The 25,986-nt window shown below is 47.0% G+C and overlaps 1 non-coding gene across 1 annotated transcript; it reads right to left on the minus strand.

The window, feature by feature from the left end:
• Positions 1-12,556: 12,556 nt before the first annotated feature.
• Positions 12,557-12,675, minus strand: LOC138361735 (5S ribosomal RNA). The gene has a single exon (XR_011227144.1). It is a non-coding gene; the product is annotated as a 5S ribosomal RNA (ribosomal RNA).
• Between the last annotated feature and the right edge of the window lie 13,311 nt (positions 12,676-25,986).

A 25,986-nucleotide genomic window follows, 5' to 3' on the forward strand; every position in this document is an offset into this window, starting at 1 on the left:
GGCCTTGCATACTTGTCCCAATAGTGTGGTTCTCGCTTTTAGGTACGACATAAACGTATACCTAAGTTGAGAGAGAAAAAGATTCGCACTCAAACATGCATATCGATTGCCAGTCCTGAATTCTGGGTAGATATTCGTGTCCTCCCTTTTCATTTACCATCATTTGGATACTATCAAAACAGCTCTGAGAAGGATAAAATGAATAAAACGGGTAGCTCACTCATGTAAAAAGGAAGAGTTGGGAAAGATCTCTCTCTCTCTCTCTCTCTCCCCCTCACCCCCCCACCAATGATCCTGCTCTGCTAGTATATAACGTAACAAACCTTCCCCCCCCCCCCCTCCCTCCCCAATCAGAGTCCCTTTAAGCATGCGAGGATAAAAAATAGATTTCATAAGACCCAATGTGCTAGCTGATATCAAAACAATTTATGTTATCGTCTATTAAGCCCTTCAGTAAAAAAGTATAGGGACCTAATTAGGTCCCGTTTTGAGGTGGTGGTGGGTGGAATCGATGGATTAGCCAAGCTCTTATCCGCCGAATCCGTAGAGGGTACGACCCTGGCGCTTCAGAGCGTACACCACGTCCATAGCAGTGACGGTCTTCCTCTTGGCGTGTTCCGTGTAGGTTACAGCATCACGGATGACGTTCTCGAGGAACACCTTCAGGACGCCACGGGTCTCTTCGTAGATGAGACCCGAAATACGCTTCACGCCGCCACGACGAGCTAAGCGACGAATAGCGGGCTTGGTGATGCCCTGGATGTTGTCACGTAGCACCTTACGATGACGCTTGGCGCCACCCTTTCCGAGTCCCTTGCCTCCCTTGCCGCGTCCAGTCATGGTGTTGAAGTTGTGTGAATCGAATTGACGAATGCCCGCTGAATGAACTGAATAATACAGGAGAAGATGCCCATTGGGGCGAGCCTTGAAGTGGGGACAGCTGAAGAGTAGTCGGTGAGAGGAAATGCTGAAGTTGAAGAAAAAGTGCCAGGGCTAAACCCAGCTGCGTGGCAATACGTCGATGCTGCAAACAACCCAACAACTGGCTAGGCTTGGAGGCGGGTCTGGAAGGCGGCGGTGGCAGTGCTTCAGCATTCAAGGTGGAAACAATCTTTCTTCATGTGGTGTCTTCTTCTTCTTCAATTTGGTGTTTCTTCTTTCTTCTTGCTTCGAGTAATCATTTGATGTTTGTAATCGGCGTAGTCTGGTGGGAAAAGGTCCTTTGACAATGTGGTTTCGTCGCATTCAACGAAGATTACTTCGTTCTTTAGTGTGTACTTTAAGTTTGGATCATTCAGCAGGCATTCCGCATACCTTGTGTTGAGTATTTTGCTGGAGAGGCGTCTGTATTCGGGAGTTCCAAGTGTAAGTTGTTCACGTTGATCATATAGTGCGGAGACTCTTGGAGACTCCTGTGTTGCTGGAGATGGTGATTGTGCTTCAACGTCAATCGAGGCAGTAGAGTCATCATCGGAAAACAAGTGTTGGTTTTCAGAAGCATCAGGTGTAGGTACCTGTGAAGCTGGTGTAGTCTCAGGTGCGGCTGGTGTATTTTCTGGTGAAGCTGGTGAAGTTGGTGCAGTCTCAGGTACCACTGGAGAAGTAGCTGGTTCGTCTGGAGTAGTAGCAGTGTGCAAGGATGTTGCAGAGTCTGTATCAGGTTGCACAGGGTGGGCGTCAGCAGACAGGATATCTGCCAATGCAGTTGAAGAGATGGTGATGCTGATGTTAGAAGCAGAAGTGGTATTTTTTGCTGAAGTCGTAGCATTGGTGTTGGCTGAGGCTGTTGTTGTGAAGAGCTCGTCACGAACAGTAAATGTTGGTAAACCGTTGTCAGCGTACATAATGTTCAGAATTCGTACAAATTCCTTGGTGTTCGTGCCTGCAATCATTTCAGCAGTGCGGATGAGTCCCATTATGACGTTGTGGTTCCTGTTAGGGAGCAGCATCTGGTGTGGTGAGGGCTGGCTTGTTGATTCAGCAGAGTAAACTTGTGGCTGTCGCTGCTGCGTCGATGATTGGTTGGCGGGCTGGGACCCAGGGCCCCAATGGGATGCAGTCTGTGCAGAAGCTCCGCCCCCTCCCGGAAGCAGAGGAAAGTTGGCGGCTTGCACGTTGAATGTTGACGGTTCTCGTCGTGTGGTGTTGGCTTGCCTGGCTTCGGTCATCTTCTGTATTTCTTGACGTCTTTGTGGACACTCAGCAGAGACGGCAGTATGGTGACCTTGGCAGAGAAGGCATTTGAGGAAGTCGCTGGTGCATTGTTTGAAGTGGTGACTCTCGGCGCACTTGCTGCACCGTTGGTCCTGAGATGGGCAATTTTTAGTGAAGTGCTCATAACTATAGCACTTAAAACACTGTCGTAGCTGGTAGTAATGTTCTCTTGTTATTTGTCGGGGTGTACAAGCGAGGCCGAAGCACCGGAAGCCGTTGGTGGTAGCAGAGGTAGCTTCCTCAGGCGAGATGAAGGTGACCTTCATAGTGGAGAGGTGGCTGTCCTGCACAGGGATGAATTTTACGGTGACTGCAGTCAAGGAAGGGTTATCTTCGGTTATGCTGGTGGCGACGTCAGTGGTAGCTTTTTCGGAGATGAGGGAGCTCACTCTCCTTACGAAAACAGTCCTGGCTGCGAGGTAGTGTCGTGGTGGGGTGAGGAACATGTGCGCCTCCTCGAGAGCAGTGAGGTGAATGGGGTTAAAGAGGCGTTGTACGGCCTCGGCACTGCTGAACAGCAGTTGAGGGAGTCCATCATCGTTGAGTACGACGTCCAGGGGTGCAACATTGGTTGTAGTGGTGATCAAATCCGATATCTCTGATCGAGTAGGGGTCTGGTTCCCTCTGAATCGTACCTTGATTCGGTAGATCATGGCTCTAATCGTTGCTGCCTAATGTTTACCCACCCGGCAGTGCTGGGTGCAGGAGAGCCTGATCTAGAGGGTTGCACTTTCCTTAAGAGGTCTCCCGTCTCTTACCGGTTTAATGCACCGGATCAGGGTGGGGTCTGACCTCTTAAAGCAAAGTACTCTGTATTGTGCGGAATGCCCGCCGCACGATTTCCCGACTATATCCCATCAAGCGGACGTACTAGTAGCATTGCAACTCCTGCCTGCCCTTACTTTACGCTTGTGGTCGAGTAGACACGGCTTTCTCACAACGCTTTCAAAACTGCAGTTGCCTACTCGTCTGTTTCACGTCCCTGTGAAATGACTTTTGCACAAATCCAAAAAATAGAGCAAAATCAGCGATAATAGTGATTGAGGTGAGCCGCCTGTTGGCTGCAGCCAGAGGAAGGAGGGGAGGGGCAACGGGGTGACGTAGGCGAGTCGAGCAGCCAATGGCGCTCGAGCAAGCGCCTCGAGACGGCGTATATAAGCAAAAATTTTTCGGCGCCGGCCATCACGATCACGATCACGACTCAGCAACTAGCAACCGTCGCGGTCGGACGTGCTCGCGTTGCTCCAGCTCTTCTCTCTCGCACCCAGTACTGCAGGGTGGATAAACAATTGGCAGCAGACTTGCGTCTCTCTAGATGGTCAGACCCCACTCCTAACTTGGTATTTTATGCCGGGTAGAGACGGGAGGCCATCTTCAGTGACGTGTAGTCTTTGAGAGAGATACATCGGCCTCCAGGAAGCTCATTATGCGTCACAAACGCTTCAAGATCAGGGGTACGCCCCTCAACGAACATCCATTCTCCAAGACATCTCTCCTGAAGCTCTTTAAAGACGTTGCAGGAGTAACACCCAACGACATCAAGCAGGAAGGCACGGACATCCTTTTCTTCTTTTATAGTGAGGAGGAAGTCGACAAACTTCTGTCTTACAGCGCTAACTTCTCCAACCAACACCTTCGTCTCAACTTCCCACGCCAGTACCTGGCTGAACACTCTGTCGTTATTCACGATCTCAGTCAATGGATCGTGGAACAAGATGACGCTGATGATAGTGCGTTCATGCACGACTTCAAGGCATCAAACCCGGACCTACGGCTTCACCAAGCTCAATTCTTCAATTCAAGTCGCTCCCTGAAGCTGACCTTCGAGACGGTAGCTTCGGCTACTATGGCTACCAGAAATGGAGTTTACAGCTTTGGAATTCACATTCCGCCTTTCCGTGTGAAGATGGAACGTTTTCACATCGTCAACCAGTGCCTCCGATGCTACGAGTACACCCACTCCACCAGCAAATGTACCCAGCGGATTCAGAAGTGTAGCCTCTGCTCAGCTGACCACCATTACTCCATCTGCAAGTCTGAAACACTATGCTGCTTGCTGTGCAAAGGCGATCATCCAGCAATCTCCATACATTGTCCTCACAGACAAAACGCTATTAAAAACATGGAGAAATCCACATCTTCAACCGGAGCCAGTACCTCTGAAGCAACAAGCCAATCAGCGACCACCTCTACTTCAGGTTTCAACGCCCAAGCCGCCATCTTCCCGGAGCTCCCGGGAGGACGTCCCACTGCTACTACCAGCCAATGGGGAGCCAGCTCCCAAACGCCAACCAGCGATTCGTCGAGCCAGCCATCGCCACCGGCCCAACCAAAGACAAAGCTAATTGGGCAGAGCACAGTAAAAGCTCTGATATCAACAGCCAGAATTACTGCTGGCAATAACCCCCGAGAATTCGTGAGGCTTCTGAAAATTCTGTACAAGGCGAACGGTCTCCCTACCTTCATTGTTCCTGAGGAAGTTTTCAACGCTCCGCGTTCATCTCCAACAACTGACCCTGTAGAGGAGGATGCTGACTCTACATCCGACGACGACGATTCCGCCACTGCAATGCAGCCCTCAGATCCTGTTCGGGTACCTACAGCTCACAAGACTCTGCCTCATGTGACCCCCACTTCTGCATCAGTTCCCGTTACCAACCATGACATCACTGTGAACGCAGCCACGCTTTCTGACATACTGTCAGCTCCTGCTCCACACGCTTCTCCAGCTGCTGCTGTCCCTTCACCCGTCTTAGTGGCGAATTTCGCTGCTATCGACCCTTGGTGTGACCCTATAGAGGGTACCGACTATGCAGCACCTTCTGCTGCAGTACCTACCGCTGTTACACACCCTCCGAGAACTCTACCTTCAAGACATCAACCCTCAAGAACCCAACCTTCAAGAAATCTACCCCAGCGTGTCAACACCCCTGCTCCTCACTCATCTGATGAATCGGATGAGGACGTATCTGTCGGTACACCATCACCCCCAAGGAAAGATCACCTTCAAGCATCAACACGAACCGTGACCACCAAGACCGACAAGCCCAAAAAAAAGAACAACGATCAAAGTTTGGTGAAATCAACAAGAAAGAAGACTCCTAACGAACTGACTTAACATCATCTGACATCAAACCTCCACTGCCAGCTGCTTGCGTTCCCGGCCTCTGTGTGTATTGCAAATGACACCCCACTCAATTCTACTTTCATCTGATCAAGCTCAAATCCACGGTGGTTGGGCCACCGATCTTTCATCTCCCCTCTTCACCTCATCTCCAGATCCTTGCTCAAGATTTCTGCAACCTCGCCCCGTTCTTCCATCCCCTGCTTGCCAGCTCTATGGACTTTTTAATCCGTTAATCCGGCCATCACAAACCACAGTTGTTCACCATGGCTCGCACCAAGCAGACTGCTCGCAAGTCCACGGGAGGCAAGGCTCCTCGTAAGCAGCTGGCCACCAAGGCAGCACGCAAGTCTGCTCCTGCCACAGGGGGTGTGAAGAAGCCTCACCGTTACAGGCCCGGAACGGTCGCCCTGCGTGAGATCCGTCGTTACCAGAAGAGCACCGAGTTGCTCATCAGGAAACTTCCCTTCCAGCGTCTGGTGCGCGAGATTGCCCAGGACTTCAAGACCGATCTTCGCTTCCAGTCGTCTGCCGTCATGGCTTTACAGGAGGCATCCGAGGCTTACCTGGTCGGTCTCTTCGAGGACACTAACCTCTGTGCCATCCACGCCAAGCGTGTCACCATCATGCCAAAGGACATTCAGCTTGCTCGCCGTATCCGTGGAGAGCGTGCATAAGCTAAATCGACCACCCTAGTATACACCAAACTCGGCCCTTCTCAGGGCCAAAATATCCTTCTAAGGAGATTTCAGACATTCCTAGCATAATTTAGGTGTCATACATACATGTGATATCAATAAATCAAGTCATTTGTAGTACAACCTGTTCTCTTACAAACAAAACGCCGTCGCTTTTCACTCTTATGCACTGTCAAGGATCACCCCCCCCCCCCCCCCCCCAAAATAAAAATTGTCATACTGTACTAGAAATAAAAGCAGCTTGTATAAGTGACATATACTGTCCAGTCCTGTTTTATTCTGTTTTCGGTCCTCTGGCTTAATCTGTTAAGTTAGGAGATGACATTTTAAATTAACCGTTTTCTTGACATTTTCAAACCTAAGAGGGTGGCCTGCATAGTAATCCTAATGTGGAACATAACAATGAATCTCTAATCTCTAGAAAAAAGATACCGAGTGCTTATATGTGTTGAGAGAGAGAGAGAGAGAGAGAGAGAGAGAGAGAGAGAGAGAGAGAGAGAGAGAGAGAGAGAGAGAGAGAGAGAGAGAGAGAGAGAGAGAGAGAGAGAGACACACAGACAGACAGACAAGACAGACAAGACAGACAGACAGACAGACAGACAGACAGACAGACAGACAGACAGACAGACAGACAGGCAGGCAGGCAGGCAGACAGACAGACAGACAGACAGACAGACAGACAGACAGACACTGAGAGAGAGAAACACACACAGACAGTTTCATAAATATTCTCATTTTATAGCTATTTGCTTTCAGTGACAGAGGTTTTTGTTATAATAGTATTGGTGTCTAACACTCACAATCTCTTTAGAAATTAAAGTGTGGCTCCAATGGAGCCGAGTTTGTTGGTTTGAGGCCAAGCCACCACCACAGGGCAGTAAGTAAGCCGTTTACTTGGAGGAGGTGTACTTGGTGACGGCCTTAGTGCCCTCAGAGACGGCGTGCTTGGCCAGTTCTCCGGGCAACAGGAGCCTTACAGCCGTCTGGATCTCCCGACTGGTAATGGTGGAACGCTTGTTGTAGTGGGCCAGGCGAGAAGCCTCGGCGGCGATGCGCTCGAAGATGTCGTTCACGAACGAGTTCATGATCGACATGGCTTTGGAAGAGATACCAGTGTCGGGGTGGACCTGCTTCAGCACTTTGTAGATGTAGATGCTGTAGCTCTCCTTCCTCCTGCGCTTCTTTTTCTTATCGCCCTTGGCAATGGCCTTCTGGGCCTTTCCGGCCTTCTTGGCAGCCTTTCCAGATGCCTTGGGTGGCATGATGATGCTCGTGCTGGCTGGCGTTGCGATACAATAATGAACTTTTGCGCGAGGCGAGCTTTCCTTTTATATCCCGCTCGCGACTCAGCTCAGAGCGGGTCGCGTGGCGGAGCGCGCTGATTGGTCAGTGGCGGGCTCCCTTGATCCTGAGCGGGGTATATAACACGAAGCTCGATCTGCGGGGTGGCATAAAAGATAAAGATACAAACCGATAAAAGATAAAATAAAAGATATAAACCGAAAACCTAAATCAGGCTCTCTGCACCCAGCACTGCCGGGTGGGTAAATATTAGGCAGCAACGTAGAGCCATGATTTACCGCATAAAGGTCCGGTTTCGTGACGAAACCACTTACACCGGACCCCAATTACTAAGGAAAATCGTTGACATCACGAACGCAGCCCCGTTGGACATCCGTGACGATGCTGACGGCGCTGTACTTCTTTATTCAAGCGAGCAAGCTCTGGAGCAACTGTTTGCACCAGAACACCAGGACGCCCTACGAAACGCCAACCTGATCATCACTCCTAACCGTCGCTACTTGGCTGAACGAACCATCTTCGTCAGCCACACAAGTGTCTACATCGCCACCCAAGACCCTGGTACCATACTTGATAGTATCAACACCAGAAACCCGGCTCTGACTGCTGCTACAGTCAAGGTCATCAAGAACAACGACAACCCTAGGCCTACTCTCAAGGTCACCTTCACAACAGCTGCTGCAGCTACCCAAGCTGTGGAAAATGGATTTAGATGTCTGGATATTTCCATCACACCTGACACTGTAAAGAAGGAACGGTACTACAACATTTGCCAGTGCTTTAAGTGCTACAAGTACGATCATGATACCAAGAACTGCCAACAAGCAGAGGTTAAATGCAGCATTTGTACCCAGGATCATCACTTCAAAACCTGCCGGTCAACCACCAAACTGTGCCTCAATTGTGGAGGAGCTCACACCGCCGTCTCCATGGACTGCCAAGTACGACTAGACGAAATAAATAAAACAGCATCTGCCAACCCAACAACCAATCAGCCGGCGAGCTTCAATATCCAAGCTACATCGTTTCCAGTGCTTCCCAACGCTTCTGCTCCTGCTACACAGACGTCCACACCAGGCCAGACCACCCCCCAATGGGGACCCAGGACACAGGCGACTGCAGCTCAGCCAACCAACTTGACTGTCAACCAATCAGCGGCCTCGACCAACACCACTCTCATCCCATGCCTGATCAGTGTAGCTGAGAGAGAGGCGGGAACAGACAACGCAAAATACGTGAGAGTACTGAACAGGCTGCTCGCCCAGAACAACCTGCCTACAATGTTGATACCAGCAGACCTATTTCAACATCACAACGCTGCTTCAACCCAAACAGACGAAATTCCAACACCAACAGCAACCGCAGTCATACCGCAACCACCACCACCGGAGTCGAACCCAGCACAAGTCACCCAGGCAACAGCATCCACCCAGACTACCACCACAGCAGACAAGTCAACCTCATCACCTGCCCCCACCAGCCCGAGACGGAAGAAAATGAGAGGAAAAAGGAGACCAAAATGTCAGCAAGTGGAATCAGAATCAGATTCAGAACCAGAGTTCCTAGAAACCTTGGCTGAGACCTTCACATATGAGGCCCCAGACTTCGACCTAAACCCAAGCAAATCAAGCAAGAAAATGCCCTGCTTTGGACTTTACCTCAATCACGGTGGCAATTTCAACGGCAATCGAAGCACAAGAATGGTCATTGCCTTAGAATGCAACAGGATCATGAACCAGCTCAAGACCACCATTCCTTACCCTGCGTTTGTCCACCACGAGACCGTGGAACGCTATGTAGACCTCTGCGCTCTGGAGAGGGAATACATCGACCCTAAATTCGACTTCAAGAGGGGACAAGTGACCTTCCTGGAAGAAGATGAAGACCCGACAGGAACACCAATACCACCGCTAACATTCGGAAAGTACATGCGAATACCTCCTGGCCGAGACACCACCAAGCAACAGTGAACTTACCTCTCACCATCTCAATAAGGAAGACGCCTCCTCCAAGCCAGACAGACCACCTCAAGTGAACCAGGACGACATCACCCTGCCCCACCACTAGCCTCCTGCCGCCCAAGAAGAACTTAAGCTACAGGCTTTGACTGAAAAAACATCTCCAATCCAAGGTGGACGGGCCACCGAACTTTCAAGCCTCCTCTCTCCACATCCAAATCCTCTTCCAAGAATTTCATCGCCCCACCCTTCTTCCTCCCACATCCTTTCCAAGCTCTTTGGACATCAAAGCAAAGCAAAGGTGGCATAAAACACCACAAACCCACAACAGCAGCAGCAATGTCAGGACGCGGCAAGGGAGGCAAAGTGAAGGGCAAGTCAAAGTCTCGCTCCAGCAGGGCCGGACTTCAGTTCCCCGTGGGCAGAATTCACCGTCTGCTGCGTAAGGGCAACTACGCCGAACGCGTCGGTGCTGGCGCTCCTGTCTACCTGGCAGCCGTCATGGAATACCTCGCTGCCGAAGTTCTGGAGCTCGCCGGTAACGCCGCACGTGACAACAAGAAGACCCGTATCATCCCACGTCACTTGCAGTTGGCCATCCGCAACGACGAAGAACTCAACAAACTTCTGTCTGGCGTAACCATTGCACAGGGAGGTGTTCTTCCAAACATTCAGGCAGTTCTTTTGCCAAAGAAGACAGAGAAGAAGTAAGCACTTCTGCCACCCACCACGACAAATACCATAACCAGGCTCCATCCGGAGCCACACACACTTTAATAGAGAGATTCAAGTAGACAATCAACTTTCAAACATTAATAATAACATTTATATTGATTTCATTTGGAATGTGTACATAACAAACAAACAAAACAAAATTATAGGGGATATTCAGCATCACTTGGAATATTAACCAATCATATAAATCCAATATATATTTTATATTTTACTTTAAGCGAGGAATTCATATTCTATTAATTTTTAATCATACAAATGAACAAAAGCAATTCTTCACTAGACGTAATGAATGAATAAATGATCAAGGTTTTAATGTGTTTCATGAATATATATATATATATATATATATATATATATATATATATATATATATATATATATAATATAATATAATATAATATAATATAATATAATATATTATAATACTTGTGAACCAGAATATGTTTGAGCAGCAGCGATCGTGCCTGCCATTGGCCGAAGTGCAACAATTCAAATAATTTAAAGGGCCTGCTCGGGTATATAAGAGAGGCTGGGAGACTGGGGCCGGTGGTGGGTGATGGGTGATGAGTGATGGTGTGGTGTGGTATGGTGTTGTTAAGAGTTGATTTACGGCCAGCCAGCCAGCTGCAGCCAAGGCAGGGCAGGGCAGGGCAAGGCAGGGCAAGGCAAGGCAAGGCAAGGCAAGGCAAGGCAAGGCAAGGCAAGGCAAGGCAAGGCAATAACAGGACAGGACAGGACAGGACAGGCAAGGCAAGGCAAGGCAAGCGGGCGGGCGGGCGGGCGGGCGGGCGGGCGGGCGGGCGGGCAGGCAGGCAGCCAGCCAGCCAGCCAGCCAGCCAGCCAGCCAGCCAGCCAGCCAGCCAGCCAGCCAGCCAGCCAGCCAGCCAGCCAGCCAGGCAGGCAGGCAGGCAGGCAGGCAGGCAGCCAGCCAGCCAGCCAGCCAGCCAGCCAGCCAGCCAGCCAGCCAGCCAGCCAGCCACTCCCACTTTGTATTTATATGCATTCAATTTATATTCAAACATTATATATGTTAAGGGCCTAGTTTTAGTGTTTATTTTAAAAATGACAAACATCGAGTCGTTTTACCAGTCCTTTAGCGTTAACGGTGATGCATTTTAAAACTGAACAGAAATCACCTTTTCTGGATATATCAAATATCGAATCCGCTTAATGTGCCTACAATTCAATCATTCAAAAAATACATAATTTACATCATGCCTTTTCATAGAACAGACAATAAGATTTGAGACAATAAGAACTTTACTTTTATAACTAAAGTTGCACAATTATACCAACTCTATGGTGGCTGGGTGGTAAGGTGTGTGGCTGGTGTTTTGGAAGTCGCGAGTTCAAACGACCCAATGGGAGTACTTTTTTTTTTTTTATGCCATACAATCTTCCTAGTACTATTATGTAGGTGTGTGTGTGTGTGTGTGTTTTTATTCATTCTTTGGTTTTATAGATGACATACATATTGACTCCTTTTACCGGTCCTTAATTAGGCTCTGGGGAAGCAATGGTGGTGGTGCATTTAAAACTAAACCAAAAATCACCAGTTCTGGACGCGTCAAATATCATATCCGCTTAATGTGTCTACAACCTAATTACTTAAAACTACACTATTTAATTCATTCATATCATGTGCATATTGGTCATTATGCTCATACAACCGACATCAAAATTTATTTTCATTATTAGAATCATACATTTCATCAAGTAATACAGATACAAAGAGATTTTCTTTCTGAGAAGACCGTTAGTATTGGCTGGCTGGCAGGCAGGCAGGCATTTGAGGGTTATTATTTCGCCTGTTGATTGGGGGGAGGGTTGATGTGTTAGGGGGTTTTCGGTTAGGTGTGGTGGTGGTGATTGGTGGTGATTGGTGGTGGTGGTGATTGGTGGTGAGTAGTGGTGGTGGTGGTGAGTAGTGGTGGTGGTGGTGGTGGTGGTGGTGGTGGTGGTAGTAGGTGGGAGGGGGGGGGGGGGAAGGGGACTGATGGTCTGTGGATTCCTTCTCCGTACCCCTTACATATAAGCAAAAACATGCCTTCCTGTGGGTATAGAAACATTAACACAAATTATATCAGTAACTGATATTGTAGCCTTTTAAACAGAAAAGATTTGTACATACAAATACTTTTAAATTATCATTTATTTGTGGAAATGGCATTTACGTCATTAAATTGATACCTCAGCATCAAGCTAGTGTCCTGCAGCTGTGGTCCAGTGGTAAAGTGTATATAAGTGATGCGTATTCTTGGAGTTGCGAGTTCAAACCCGGATTAAGATATATATATATATATATATATATATATATATATATACACAACATGTTTTGTTTTGGTTGTTTGTTTTTGTATAAAGCCTCACACACTATATTAAGCGAGTTTGTTTTAAACATGACATACATATTAATTCATTTTACCAGGCCTTATTCCACACAACTCCGTGAATTTCCCGTGGAGCCAGCCAGCCATTCAAACAAAAACAAACGAAACAAAACAAAACAAAACAAAAAACATTATTGCCAACAGCATTTGGTGTTCCCAGGCGGTCACCCATCCAAGTACTAACCAAACCCAACGTTGCTTAACTTCGCTGATCGGACGAGAAGCGGTGTTCTCAACGTGGTATGGCCGTTGGCATGAGACTGCCTACACATTGTGGCTAATAACCAACTCTTTTTAGTCATCACGGCAGGATACGGACCTTCTTGTGGTGTCTTAATGGTAATTGTATCCTAACATATTTTTGTCTCCTTGGCATGGATATTTAACATCGTTTATTCAGTCTTGGGTTTATGTTCTTTCGCCATTTACAGACATTTTACATCTACCTACTTCCTCAGCCTGCCCTGCCAATTTCTAATGAATTTGTGGATTTTCTTTTGTAATACATACATGTGTGTGCTCATCTGCTCTTCAGTTTTTATGATATTTGTCTCATCTGTCCTGCTTTATGATACTTTTACAAAGAACATGAACAAATGCTTCTATTTTAGAGAAGATATGGGATCCAGGTTTCGGAGCCGTAAAACCAACCGTTGTGATTGGTGGACGAGTTGCCAGGTTGCAGCTTCTGTACCGTGCCGGCACATAAATAGGTTCGGCTCAAGCGGCGGCAGCATCATTCCCCCGTGACTGTCTGAGCGTCTCTCATCACCTTGGTTATCTCATCATCATCATGGTAGAAGCAAAGCCTACCAAGAAGGCTGCGGCTGCTGCTGTGGTGGCCACCACCAGGAAACCTCGCGTCCAGGTTGCTCACCCGAAAACTAGTCAAATGGTTCTAGCCGCGGTCGCAGCACTCAAAGACCGTAAGGGCTCGTCTCTACAAGCAATCAAGAAGTACGTTGTTGCCAACAACAAAGTCGAGGCTGCCAAGATCGCCATTTACATCCGAAGATTTCTCAAGAAAGCAGTGGCTGACGGCATTCTTGTTCAGACCAAGGGAAGTGGAGCTAGTGGATCATTCAAGCTGGCCGTAGCAGAGAAGAGGGCCGTTCTAACTCCCAAGAAAGCCACCACAACCAAGAAACCATCTACAGCAGCAAAGAAGGCCGTGGTAACTCCCAAGAAAGCCGCCACAAGCAACAAACCACCTACAGCCTTGAAAAAGAAGCAGCAGCAGCTTGTTGTTGGGAACAAAAAGCCCAAAATAAAGAGAGCTTCAAAATCTCCCAAACCACCCAAGGCAAAGAAAGCTGTCAAGAAAACAACAAAGGCAAAATAAACGACGACATGCAAGCAGCATGAATACACATGACAATAAACATCCAGGCCTCCCCCCTCAGTGGAGGGGCCTCATATGATTCCAAAAAGAGTTTAGTTTTGTAGACAAATAAATCATTACTTTTGGGGTAGATTTACTCTGTATATTATATATATATATATATATATATATATATATATATATATATATATATATATATATATATATATATATATATATATATATATATATATATATATTTATATATACACATGGGTGAGGTGATATGGTACCAAAGTTTTGGGTAAGGTGATTGACATTTACACAAGATAAAACACGAACCAATGGGAATAAAAACATAAGAATGGAAGTAACTGCAGAAGGCCTATTGGCCCATAACACAAGCACTTCCTCTTGATGCTTCTATATTGGTTCGGAGTCTTGAAGCTATAATATATATATATATATATATATATATATATATATATATATATATATATATATATATATATATATATATATATATATATATATATATATATATATATATGCACACAAAACTAAATAGTCTTGTTAGACAAATTGCCCCTATTAGAGGCAAGTTGACTAACAAGCCGAATGACTGCAATTGTTTTGAATTTGAGTTAAATCTAACATAGAAATGTAATCAAACCTAACCTAACCTATGCTAACCCAAGCTAAGCTAACCTAACCTAACCTAAGCTAACCCAAGCTAAGCTAAGCTAACCTAACCTAACCTAACCTAAGCTAAGCTAACCTAACCTAACCTAACCTAACCTAACCTAACCCAGCAATTCATGATCTTAATATAATACTGTTAATTGGATAAACCAATTTGGAAAGAAATGTTCGAAAATAACAAAATTAACTGTGCTTGTTAGGAAAATTGGGCCTTGCATACTTGTCCCAATAGTGTGGTTCTCGCTTTTAGGTACGACATAAACGTATACCTAAGTTGAGAGAGAAAAAGATTCGCACTCAAACATGCATATCGATTGCCAGTCCTGAATTCTGGGTAGATATTCGTGTCCTCCCTTTTCATTTACCATCATTTGGATACTATCAAAACAGCTCTGAGAAGGATAAAATGAATAAAACGGGTAGCTCACTCATGTAAAAAGGAAGAGTTGGGAAAGATCTCTCTCTCTCTCTCTCTCTCCCCCTCACCCCCCCACCAATGATCCTGCTCTGCTAGTATATAACGTAACAAACCTTCCCCCCCCCCCCTCCCTCCCCAATCAGAGTCCCTTTAAGCATGCGAGGATAAAAAATAGATTTCATAAGACCCAATGTGCTAGCTGATATCAAAACAATTTATGTTATCGTCTATTAAGCCCTTCAGTAAAAAAGTATAGGGACCTAATTAGGTCCCGTTTTGAGGTGGTGGTGGGTGGAATCGATGGATTAGCCAAGCTCTTATCCGCCGAATCCGTAGAGGGTACGACCCTGGCGCTTCAGAGCGTACACCACGTCCATAGCAGTGACGGTCTTCCTCTTGGCGTGTTCCGTGTAGGTTACAGCATCACGGATGACGTTCTCGAGGAACACCTTCAGGACGCCACGGGTCTCTTCGTAGATGAGACCCGAAATACGCTTCACGCCGCCACGACGAGCTAAGCGACGAATAGCGGGCTTGGTGATGCCCTGGATGTTGTCACGTAGCACCTTACGATGACGCTTGGCGCCACCCTTTCCGAGTCCCTTGCCTCCCTTGCCGCGTCCAGTCATGGTGTTGAAGTTGTGTGAATCGAATTGACGAATGCCCGCTGAACTGAACTGAATAATACAGGAGAAGATGCCCATTGGGGCGAGCCTTGAAGTGGGGACAGCTGAAGAGTAGTCGGTGAGAGGAAATGCTGAAGTTGAAGAAAAAGTGCCAGGGCTAAACCCAGCTGCGTGGCAATACGTCGATGCTGCAAACAACCCAACAACTGGCTAGGCTTGGAGGCGGGTCTGGAAGGCGGCGATGGCAGTGCTTCAGCATTCAAGGTGGAAACAATCTTTCTTCATGTGGTGTCTTCTTCTTCAATTTGGTGTTTCTTCTTTCTTCTTGCTTCGAGTAATCATTTGATGTTTGTAATCGGCGTAGTCTGATGGGAAAAGGTCCTTTGACAATGTGGTTTCGTCGCATTCAACGAAGATTACTTCGTTCTTTAGTGTGTACTTTAAGTTTGGATCATTCAGCAGGCATTCCGCATACCTTGTGTTGAGTATTTTGCTGGAGAGGCGTCTGTATTCGGGAGTTCCAAGTGTAAGTTGTTCACGTTGATCATATAGTGCGGAGACTCTTGGAGACTCCTGTGTTGCTGGAGATGGTGATTGTGCTTCAACGTCAATCGAGGCAGTAGAGTCATCATCGGAAAACAAGTGTTGGTTTTCAGAAGCATCAGGTGTAGGTATCTGTGAAGCTGGTGTAGTCTCAGGTGCGGCTGGTGTATTTTCTGGTGAAGCTGGTGAAGTTGGTGCAGTCTCAGGTACCACTGGAGAAGTAGCTGGTTCGTCTGGAGTAGTAGCAGTGTGCAAGGATGTTGCAGAGTCTGTATCAGGTTGCACAGGGTGGGCGTCAGCAGACAGGATATCTGCCAATGCAGTTGAAGAGATGGTGATGCTGATGTTAGAAGCAGAAGTGGTATTTGTTGCTGAAGTCGTAGCATTGGTGTTGGCTGAGGCTGTTGTTGTGAAGAGCTCGTCACGAACAGTAAATGTTGGTAAACCGTTGTCAGCGTACATAATGTTCAGAATTCGTACAAATTCCTTGGTGTTCGTGCCTGCAATCATTTCAGCAGTGCGGATGAGTCCCATTATGACGTTGTGGTTCCTGTTAGGGAGCAGCATCTGGTGTGGTGAGGGCTGGCTTGTTGATTCAGCAGAGTAAACTTGTGGCTGTCGCTGCTGCGTCGATGATTGGTTGGCGGGCTGGGACCCAGGGCCCCAATGGGATGCAGTCTGTGCAGAAGCTCCGCCCCCTCCCGGAAGCAGAGGAAAGTTGGCGGCTTGCACGTTGAATGTTGACGGTTCTCGTCGTGTGGTGTTGGCTTGCCTGGCTTCGGTCATCTTCTGTATTTCTTGACGTCTTTGTGGACACTCAGCAGAGACGGCAGTATGGTGACCTTGGCAGAGAAGGCATTTGAGGAAGTCGCTGGTGCATTGTTTGAAGTGGTGACTCTCGGCGCACTTGCTGCACCGTTGGTCCTGAGATGGGCAATTTTTAGTGAAGTGCTCATAACTATAGCACTTAAAACACTGTCGTAGCTGGTAGTAATGTTCTCTTGTTATTTGTCGGGGTGTACAAGCGAGGCCGAAGCACCGGAAGCCGTTGGTGGTAGCAGAGGTAGCTTCCTCAGGCGAGGTGAAGGTGACCTTCATAGTGGAGAGGTGGCTGTCCTGCACAGGGATGAATTTTACGGTGACTGCAGTCAAGGAAGGGTTATCTTCGGTTATGCTGGTGGCGACGTCAGTGGTAGCTTTTTCGGAGATGAGGGAGCTCACTCTCCTTACGAAAACAGTCCTGGCTGCGAGGTAGTGTCGTGGTGGGGTGAGGAACATGTGCGCCTCCTCGAGAGCAGTGAGGTGAATGGGGTTAAAGAGGCGTTGTACGGCCTCGGCACTGCTGAACAGCAGTTGAGGGAGTCCATCATCGTTGAGTACGACGTCCAGGGGTGCAACATTGGTTGTAGTGGTGATCAAATCCGATATCTCTGATCGAGTAGGGGTCTGGTTCCCTCTGAATCGTACCTTGATTCGGTAGATCATGGCTCTAATCGTTGCTGCCTAATGTTTACCCACCCGGCAGTGCTGGGTGCAGGAGAGCCTGATCTAGAGGGTTGCACTTTCCTTAAGAGGTCTCCCGTCTCTTACCGGTTTAATGCACCGGATCAGGGTGGGGTCTGACCTCTTAAAGCAAAGTACTCTGTATGAATGCCCGCAGAAGAAGAATCAGAATAATACAGGAGAAGATGCCCATAGGGGCGAGCTTGGAAGTGGGGACAGAAGAAGATAAGGGGGGGTGAGAGGAAGAAGATTTGTAAGAGAAAAAGTGCCAGGGCTAAACCCAGCTGCGTGTCGTTAGGTTGCGGCTTTCGAGGCAGGGACTCAGTCGGGTGTTTTCAGTGACAACATCGGGACATCACAAACTCACAACATCACAGTGATTGGCTCAAGAGCGTCAGGGCTGAACTTTTTTACGGATTGTTTGTGCTGGTTGTTGAGAGCTGAATATGTAATGATAGTGGATGCTGGGTGTTGAGAGCTAAAGTTTAACGAAATACAGAGTTAGGAAGAGGATCATGGATGGTAGAGAAGAGGTCATGATTGTTTCGTGGTAGTCTGAGAGTGTGTAGGAGAAAATCAATGTGTTGTTCATGATGAGTGAGTAGTCTATCGATTTGTTTGTCTGATAGAGTTTTCCAGTAGGTATTTAGGGCAGGAATGTTAGTACTTTCATGGAGACTTTGACTGGTATTTAACTCTTGCCATCGGGTGTTGAGTACCCATCTTAGTGCTCTGTTCTGTATTCTTTGAAGTTTTATTTTGTTAGTGCGTGCAGATAGAGAAAGAGCTAGTGGAGCGTATGTTAGGAGAGGTCTAATAAGTGCTTTGTAAAGGTGCATTTTTGTGTCAGGTTTTGCAAATCTAAGTCTGTATAGTTTCTTCATGGCTTGAAGAGCTATTGCATGTTTCTGTGTTATGTGTGTGTGAAAGAGTAGTTGTCGATCAAATGTGAGTCCCAGGACTGTGGAGGAGGGAGATACAGAGATATAAGTAGGATTTTGAGTGTATGAATAGAGTTTGAGAGGAATTGGGCGGATAGTTCTTTTACAGAAAAAGTAGGTGATTTTAGATTTGCTGGAGTTGGTTTTTATACGCCATTTGTACTCCCACTCAGTGACAACATCAAGTTCTGTTTGTGCTCTGTTTGTTAGTGTATCAATGGTGTTGCTGGTGACAAGGTGAGAGACATCATCAGCATAACATATGGTTAATGAAGTGTGATGAACAGGGTCAGGAATGTCGTTTATGTATAGGATGTAGAGTGTTGGGGCAAGAACAGAACCTTGGGGAACACCGGCGTGTAAGTTGAAGTAGTCAGAGTGTTGTTGGAGGAACTTAATTCTCATTGTCCTATTGTCTAAGTAGTTCGAAAGAAGTTTGGTGGTGATAAGAGGAAGATTAAAGTTGTTGCATAGTTTGAATTTTAAGCCGTCATGCCAAACAGTGTCAAAGGCCTTCTCAACGTCCTTAGTGATGAGTGCAGTCTTAAGTCTTTGGTGCTGATTGATACTGAGGTAGTTAGTCATGATGTTTAAGGCGTCGTGAGTGGACCGGTGAGGCCGAAATCCAAACTGTTTGTTAGTGAGTAAGTCATTGTGTTCAAGGTGGGTTCTAAGTCTCTGGTTGATCAGCCTTTCAAAGACTTTGCCAAGTGTCTCTAGAAGGCTGATGGGTCTATAGTTCTTTGGGTCAGTGTGGGGTTTCCCAGGTTTTGGAATAAGAACGGCTGTGGCAGACTTAAAGTTGAGTGGAAAGTATCCAGAGGCAAGGGAGGCGTTGAATAGGTTAGTGATAGCAGTAATGATAGAAGCAGGGAGTTGTCTAAGAAGGATATGTCCAATGCCAGACGCACCAGGGGCTCTACGACGAGTGCCCATGAGAGCTGTCTTGACATCAGCTAGAGTTAAGGGAGTCTGTAGTTCAGTGTTTGAATTGAGATTTTCAAGGTGAATGAGGTCGTCTGGAGTAGTTGCTTGTCTATTTTGGTGTATCCAGTCTTCGACTATTTCAATGTTGGGGCGTGCAAATGGTTCAGGAGGATGAGGGTGAAAGATTTGTTCCCAGTGGTGTTTAAAAATGTTGAGAACTGCTTCAGGATCAGTGATTTTGTTGTTATTATGTAGAAGGTATTTAAACGGTGTGTGAGTTGATCCTTGTAATCGTTTGATTCGTTTCCAGAATTCTTGAGGTGTCAGTTTTCTGTATTGTTCTGCTTGTTCTATAAGGTGTTTCCAATGTTTTGTGTGATCTTCATCTAGGCTGTTAAGGATATGGTTTTTTAATGTTGTTAGGTCCCATAGTATTTGTCCATGACGATGTATGTTTTGTAAGAATCTAGTGTGATAGCAAGCTAAGAGGCGTTTGGAGCGAATGGAGGGGGTGAAAGTGAAATGTGGTTTGTGTGCTGTTTTAGGAATGGAGATGTTTGCTGCATGAATGATGGTGTCTTGTATGTTGCGTGCTTGTGTGTCGATGTCAGTGTGATGTTTGTCATTGTATTCATAAGTGAGATCAGTGTCATCAATGTGCTGTTTGAACATGTCCCAGTTTGCCCTATGGTATGAGAATTGAGGAGTGCTGGGGATGAGAATAGGATTTGTGGAGACTGTGAGAATTAAGGGAATATGATCAGAGCCCGTAATGGGCCCTGGTGAAATGAAGTGTTGCAAGTTGCTGCCGTGTCTGTTGGTGAATATGAGATCAGGCCGGCCAGAACCTGTATGTGTGAAACAAGTGGGGAAATCAGGGCCAAGAAAGAATAGATGTTTTTGGGTGTATATTTGGTGAAGCTGTCTGCCATGCTGATTTGTGGTATTGTGGTGGAATGTAGGGTGTTGTGCATTGAGGTCTGCAAGCAGAAAAACAGGCAAGTGAGAGTTGTTGAAGAGAGTTATGAAATCTTGCATGGGAATGTCGGTGTTAGGACGGGTGTAGGTTGTGCAGATGATGAGAGACCCCATTTGTGTATGAACTTTAATGGCTAGGAAATGTTTGTGAAGCCAATGAGTGTGTAGGAGTTCGTGTTTGTATGAAGAACGGATGAGTATTGCAACTCCTTCATGTGCTTCATCTGGTGACTGGTAAGAGGAGTAGCCATAATGTTTGATTTTATATGAGTTCGTAATGTATGTGCTATTTAATAATAGCACATCAGGTCTCTCGATCTCAATAAAATCTGACACCATGTGTCTAATGTTGAAATATGCCCGCACATTAAACTGTATGATCTTTATGAATTTTTAGGTTTTGATGGGGTGCTGGTGGGGTTTTGTGCATGTACAAGAGCATGAGGGTTGCGTGATTCAATGAGTTGGGCAGTTATTGAGGAGGGTGCATCTTGGAGGATGGTGGTAGGAATTGTAGGATATCTACAGCGGGAGGTGGGAGTAAGACAACGGGTTGTTGAACGGGCTCGGGACGAGACAAGATGAGTTACAGAAGAGATGACTGAAGTTGTTGGGGGATGGAGGGAGACAGAAGGCTTGTTGACAGGGACCGGGTGAGAGGTATCAGAGGTTGTAGTGTTAGTAGTCAGATTGGAAGTGGAGAGGACAATGTTGGGTGAAGAGGTTGAAAGTACCTTTGACATGGATGCTTCAGTTTGGGATAGTCCAGGATGTGCTGTTTGGTCAGTTGCACCGTTTTCTGTAGCAGTCAGGAGTGGGTTGGTAGGAGATTGTGGGGGAACTGTAGTATTTTCTTCAGCTGAAGTCATGGTGTTTTGTGGAGTGAGGACTGTAGGCGAGAATGGAGCAGAGCGCAATAGTTGAGTAGGAGGAACAGAGATACTAGGAAGGCCGTTATGAGTGAGAAAGATTGGAAGATAGTCAGCAAAGTCACGGCCATCGTCCTTGGCCTTCAAGTAAGCAGCTTGTACACAGGCAGTGACTCGTTCATATGCAAGGTTCTGAAGAGGAGAATAAGGTGGAGGTGGTGGGTGAGGGAAGAGAGGTGGAGAGGACTGAGTTTGTTGTGCAGTATTATGATGATGTTGCTGGTGAGGTGAAGCATTAAGGACACTGGCATAGGACATTGAGGTGGCTGATGCTGTTTGGTGATGAGATAGGTTATGGGAGGTTGAAGAAGAGGAATGAGGGTGTGCTTGAGTGCGAGGTTGGTTATTGCGAAGAGATTTTAGGGTTTGCTTTCTCAAAGGGCAAGATTTGTCAACTGCTGAATGACCTCCTTGGCAATTGATGCATTTTAAAGTGTTGGCAGAGCACTGAGTGTAAAAATGGCCTTCTGCAGAACATTTTGAACAAATTTGTGGGTTTTTACATTTTCGGGTTTCATGACTGTATTTGTAGCATTTAAAGCATTGCAGCAAAGGAAGATAGTCAACTGGACTAATGAGATAGGGAGGAGTGCTGGTGTTGAGGATTTTAATTCCATGGTGCAAGAGTTTTTGAGCTTCTGTAGGGGAGGAACATTGGATCTTGAGGTGTTTTGTATTGGGCACTGGGTATATCTCCATTACAGTAATAGCATTCCTGTGAGAGATGTCTTGAGAGAGATTGATAGTAGTAGGTGCTGAAAGGACAGAGCTGTCGACATTTCTTACAAGTACAGAGCATTTAGTTTTTTGTTCAATAGTGAGAACAGGAGTAAGTGAAGCTTGTGTGAGTTTTCTGAAAGTAGGTTCCTTGAAACAGGCAAAAAGGTCGTCTTCGGAGGCAATGAGAAATTTGATGGTGTTTGTGTTGGCGTGTTTGATGTGGTTAGTGGCTGGTGTGCCAGTGGCATTGTAGAAGGTGGTGATGCAGTCAATAGTGTCTATGGGTGTATTCCCAGTGTAGGTCATCCGTAGACAGTGAGCCATTGTGACTCACTATCTACTGACAGTCCCGTGTCTTGTGCCAATCACTGTGATTCCATAGCTCAGTGGGGGTCAGTGTGTAGGCCAGGTCTAAGACCTGGCCTAAGGGTCTCACCACGAACAAACACCGTGTTCCGGAAGGTTGCACCCCCAGTTATGGTGGGCTCGCACGATCACGAGATTCCACAACTGGCTCGGCAGTGTCAGAAACGGAAGAATTTTAGGAGAGGAGAAAAAGAATGCACCTATGCCATGACGCAACTGCAAAAGGTGAACTTCCGTCTTCTCACCTGGGCCTGTTCTGGCTCGAAGTGGGGCTGTTCACCTAAATGCAGTCCGACCTGGACACAAGCACATTGGACAACACACAGAAGATGCCACGAGGAAGATGTCACTGCTTAGGACTAGATGCTGGCTGGGAAGCGCCTGGTTCTGCTCCAATAACTGCAGGCTGGAACTGGTTTTTGGCTGCACCGAAGTGCTCGTCGAGGCTGGAGATAACAGCTGCTGTAGTGACAGCGAGACGATGCTGGCTTGCTTTATGGCTGGCGAGCTGATCGATCCATCCACTCACGCACTCTAAGGAATCAGACGTTGGTAGAGTGAGGTGCGTAGCGCTCAAGCAGAGGGCCGCCTAAGTCACACTGCGAGCGAGACGATGCTACTCTTGCAACGATGCTGATTGGTTTGATGAATGCCCGCCGCACGATTTCCCGACTATATCCCATCAAGCGGACGTACTAGTAGCATTGCAACTCCTGCCTGCCCTTACTTTACGCTTGTGGTCGAGTAGACACGGCTTTCTCACAACGCTTTCAAAACTGCAGTTGCCTACTCGTCTGTTTCACGTCCCTGTGAAATGACTTTTGCACAAATCCAAAAAATAGAGCAAAATCAGCGATAATAGTGATTGAGGTGAGCCGCCTGTTGGCTGCAGCCAGAGGAAGGAGGGGAGGGGCAACGGGGTGACGTAGGCGAGTCGAGCAGCCAATGGCGCTCGAGCAAGCGCCTCGAGACGGCGTATATAAGCAAAAATTTTTCGGCGCCGGCCATCACGAGAGATCACGGCCAGCCGTCGTCGAGAGCAGACGTGCCTCACAGCGCTCTTCACTCCTGGCAGCCCATCAGACCTCCCTTCGCCGATGCGAGACCCTTGTGGTTGTCGGCAGTTGGTCAAAGAAGACTACATCAACTTGACAGTCAGAAACTACGAAGAATAACATCCAGCAAGAGAGTAATTTTCAAATATTACAGCAAGCCTGAGGATTGGCGCCGCGCCAACCGCCATCACCGAGCCAGCCGCCCTCCTCCACCCTCCTCATCCTCAATCCTCCACAACCCATCCTCGCCCTCTCTCCTCAACCCTACCAACGAACCCACACCCCATTCACCAGTTTCACCTCACCACTCATCCCAGTCTCACCTCACCACTCATCCCAGTCTCACCTCACCACCATCACCACCCTCCATCGTTTTGTACTGACCTATATGTACTAACCCCTGTCTTTCTGATCTGTTACTCTACTCTTGCTCTTTCGCCACCTGATTTAACTGACTCTGCGCAAGTACCACGGCCTGTGTGTAGTAAATCTGGTCACGCAACGAGTCGGGGCAACTGTTTCGCCATTGTAGCATGGCTAGGCTATGTTAGGAATAGGAGCACTTTGTGCTATTCTAGGTTTGACTAACTATTAAAACTCTACTCTCACGAGCCATTATTGTCAATCACCAATCATGCTACCACCATCATCATGCCAGTAAGACTTAAATTAAGGTTCGTCGAACCCTTTAAACTTAATGAAACCCAGATCTCCAATGTTCTTGGCACCCATGTTGAGGTTTCACCTGTTGAAACCTACCTTACAAGCAATGGGGCAATTGTGTTGCTCCCCACTGAAGATGACCTGCAAAAAGTCTTACATCCTGATAAAGCGTCTGTACTCCATGCAGCGGGCGTAATTCCCGTTCCTACTGGCAAATTCCAAGCTGGAAGGACAGTGTTTGTGTCGCGATTCAATCGCCACATAGCCAGGGACTACAATGATGATGAAATACTCGACGAAATTAACAGAGTAAATGAACAACGAGCCATACAAATACTCAGAATCACCAAAGAAGGCAACCCACGCCCCACTCTAAAGATAACGTTTGCTACTACTGCCCATGCTACCCAGGTGATTGATCAGGGATTCAAATGCTTTGGGTACATATCCACCCCTGAACAAATATCAAGAGAACGCTTCACCGATATTAAGCAATGCTTTCGGTGCTTCAGTTTTGATCATGTGGTGAACAAATGTCCTGCAACAACACCCACCTGTAGTATTTGTGCTAAAAACCATAAATTTAGGGATTGCCCCCAACCTAGCAGTCGTAAATGTGCCCTCTGTGGAGGGGGACATTTAGCAGTATCTCCTGTGTGTCCAACGAGGAAAGCGGCAATACAGAAAATGCTTGACAAGGCCCAAACCTCACGACCTAACCAGTCGCAGACGACACCAAACATGAATGCTGCAACATTCCCACGCATGCCGGGTCAAAGTACAACCACAAACCAGGCTTCCCAGCAGACATCCGTACCTAATCAGCATAATGCTTGGGTGGGCCAAACTCACCCAACAACGCCAATGTCACAGCCGTCTTCTGATGCTTCGGCACAGGTAAATATCCTAATAGCAATTGCAGCAAGATATGCACGAAATAACCCCCACTTATTTGCCACCATTATCAACAAGCTTTTGAAGGCCAACAACCTACCTACAGTCATAATCCCAAATGATGCGTTTTCATCCAACCCTGAACAATCATCGCAACCACAGTCGTCACTCCACCAGCCACTGGTCTCTGAACCCACAACAAATGATGCAACCAACGTCATGCAATCTACAACAAACTCCACTGTCCCACTCACTACCTCGCAGATCCCACGACCAAACCACCCCACTCAGACTCACCATGTCAAAGTAGCAGTGAGAGATAACCCTTCTACCCTACATATAAATGGGAATGGGTGCCACCATCATGGTAAACCTGAACACCCAGTCAACTCACGAATCATTCCTGCTTCACCGGCCCCTTCTGATTACTCATCCTCAACAGATGAATCCTTTGATATCCACATTGAGGACTCAGAAGAGGAGCCTTCCCTACAACAGGAGTCGCCTACTGCGACACTACCAGCCAACTCAGTCCATCGACCAGCAGCTACACAAGTGACCAACGCAGCAGTTGATGACGAACGATCCTCAGAAGAGGAACATGAAGATGAACAAGAACACGTAGAAGAAGAAGAGGAAGAATGTGTAGATGATGAGGGAGCAGAGGAGGAGGATGAGGCACAAAAGAGGGAAGAAGGGGAGGAATCAGAGTGCAACCGGGGGACTGAGAAAGCACACCAGTCAAGGGGAATGAAGCCTGAACAGACAACTGGTGGAAATAAACAACAAAAGAACAAGCGTGATAGGTCACCAATTAAAACTAGACAATTCTGCGCCAAATAATGGGGATTACAATTATGCAACTTAACGTAAGACACTTTTTCAACAACAAATATCTACTAGAACTGGAAGCGTGCAAGTATCACCCTGAAGTCATCTTGTTAAACGAGACCTCTGCACGCCTTGACCAACACATCAA

This window comes from Procambarus clarkii, unplaced genomic scaffold, assembly GCF_040958095.1.
Source record: "Procambarus clarkii isolate CNS0578487 unplaced genomic scaffold, FALCON_Pclarkii_2.0 HiC_scaffold_674, whole genome shotgun sequence".
NCBI classification, from domain to species: domain Eukaryota; kingdom Metazoa; phylum Arthropoda; class Malacostraca; order Decapoda; family Cambaridae; genus Procambarus; species Procambarus clarkii.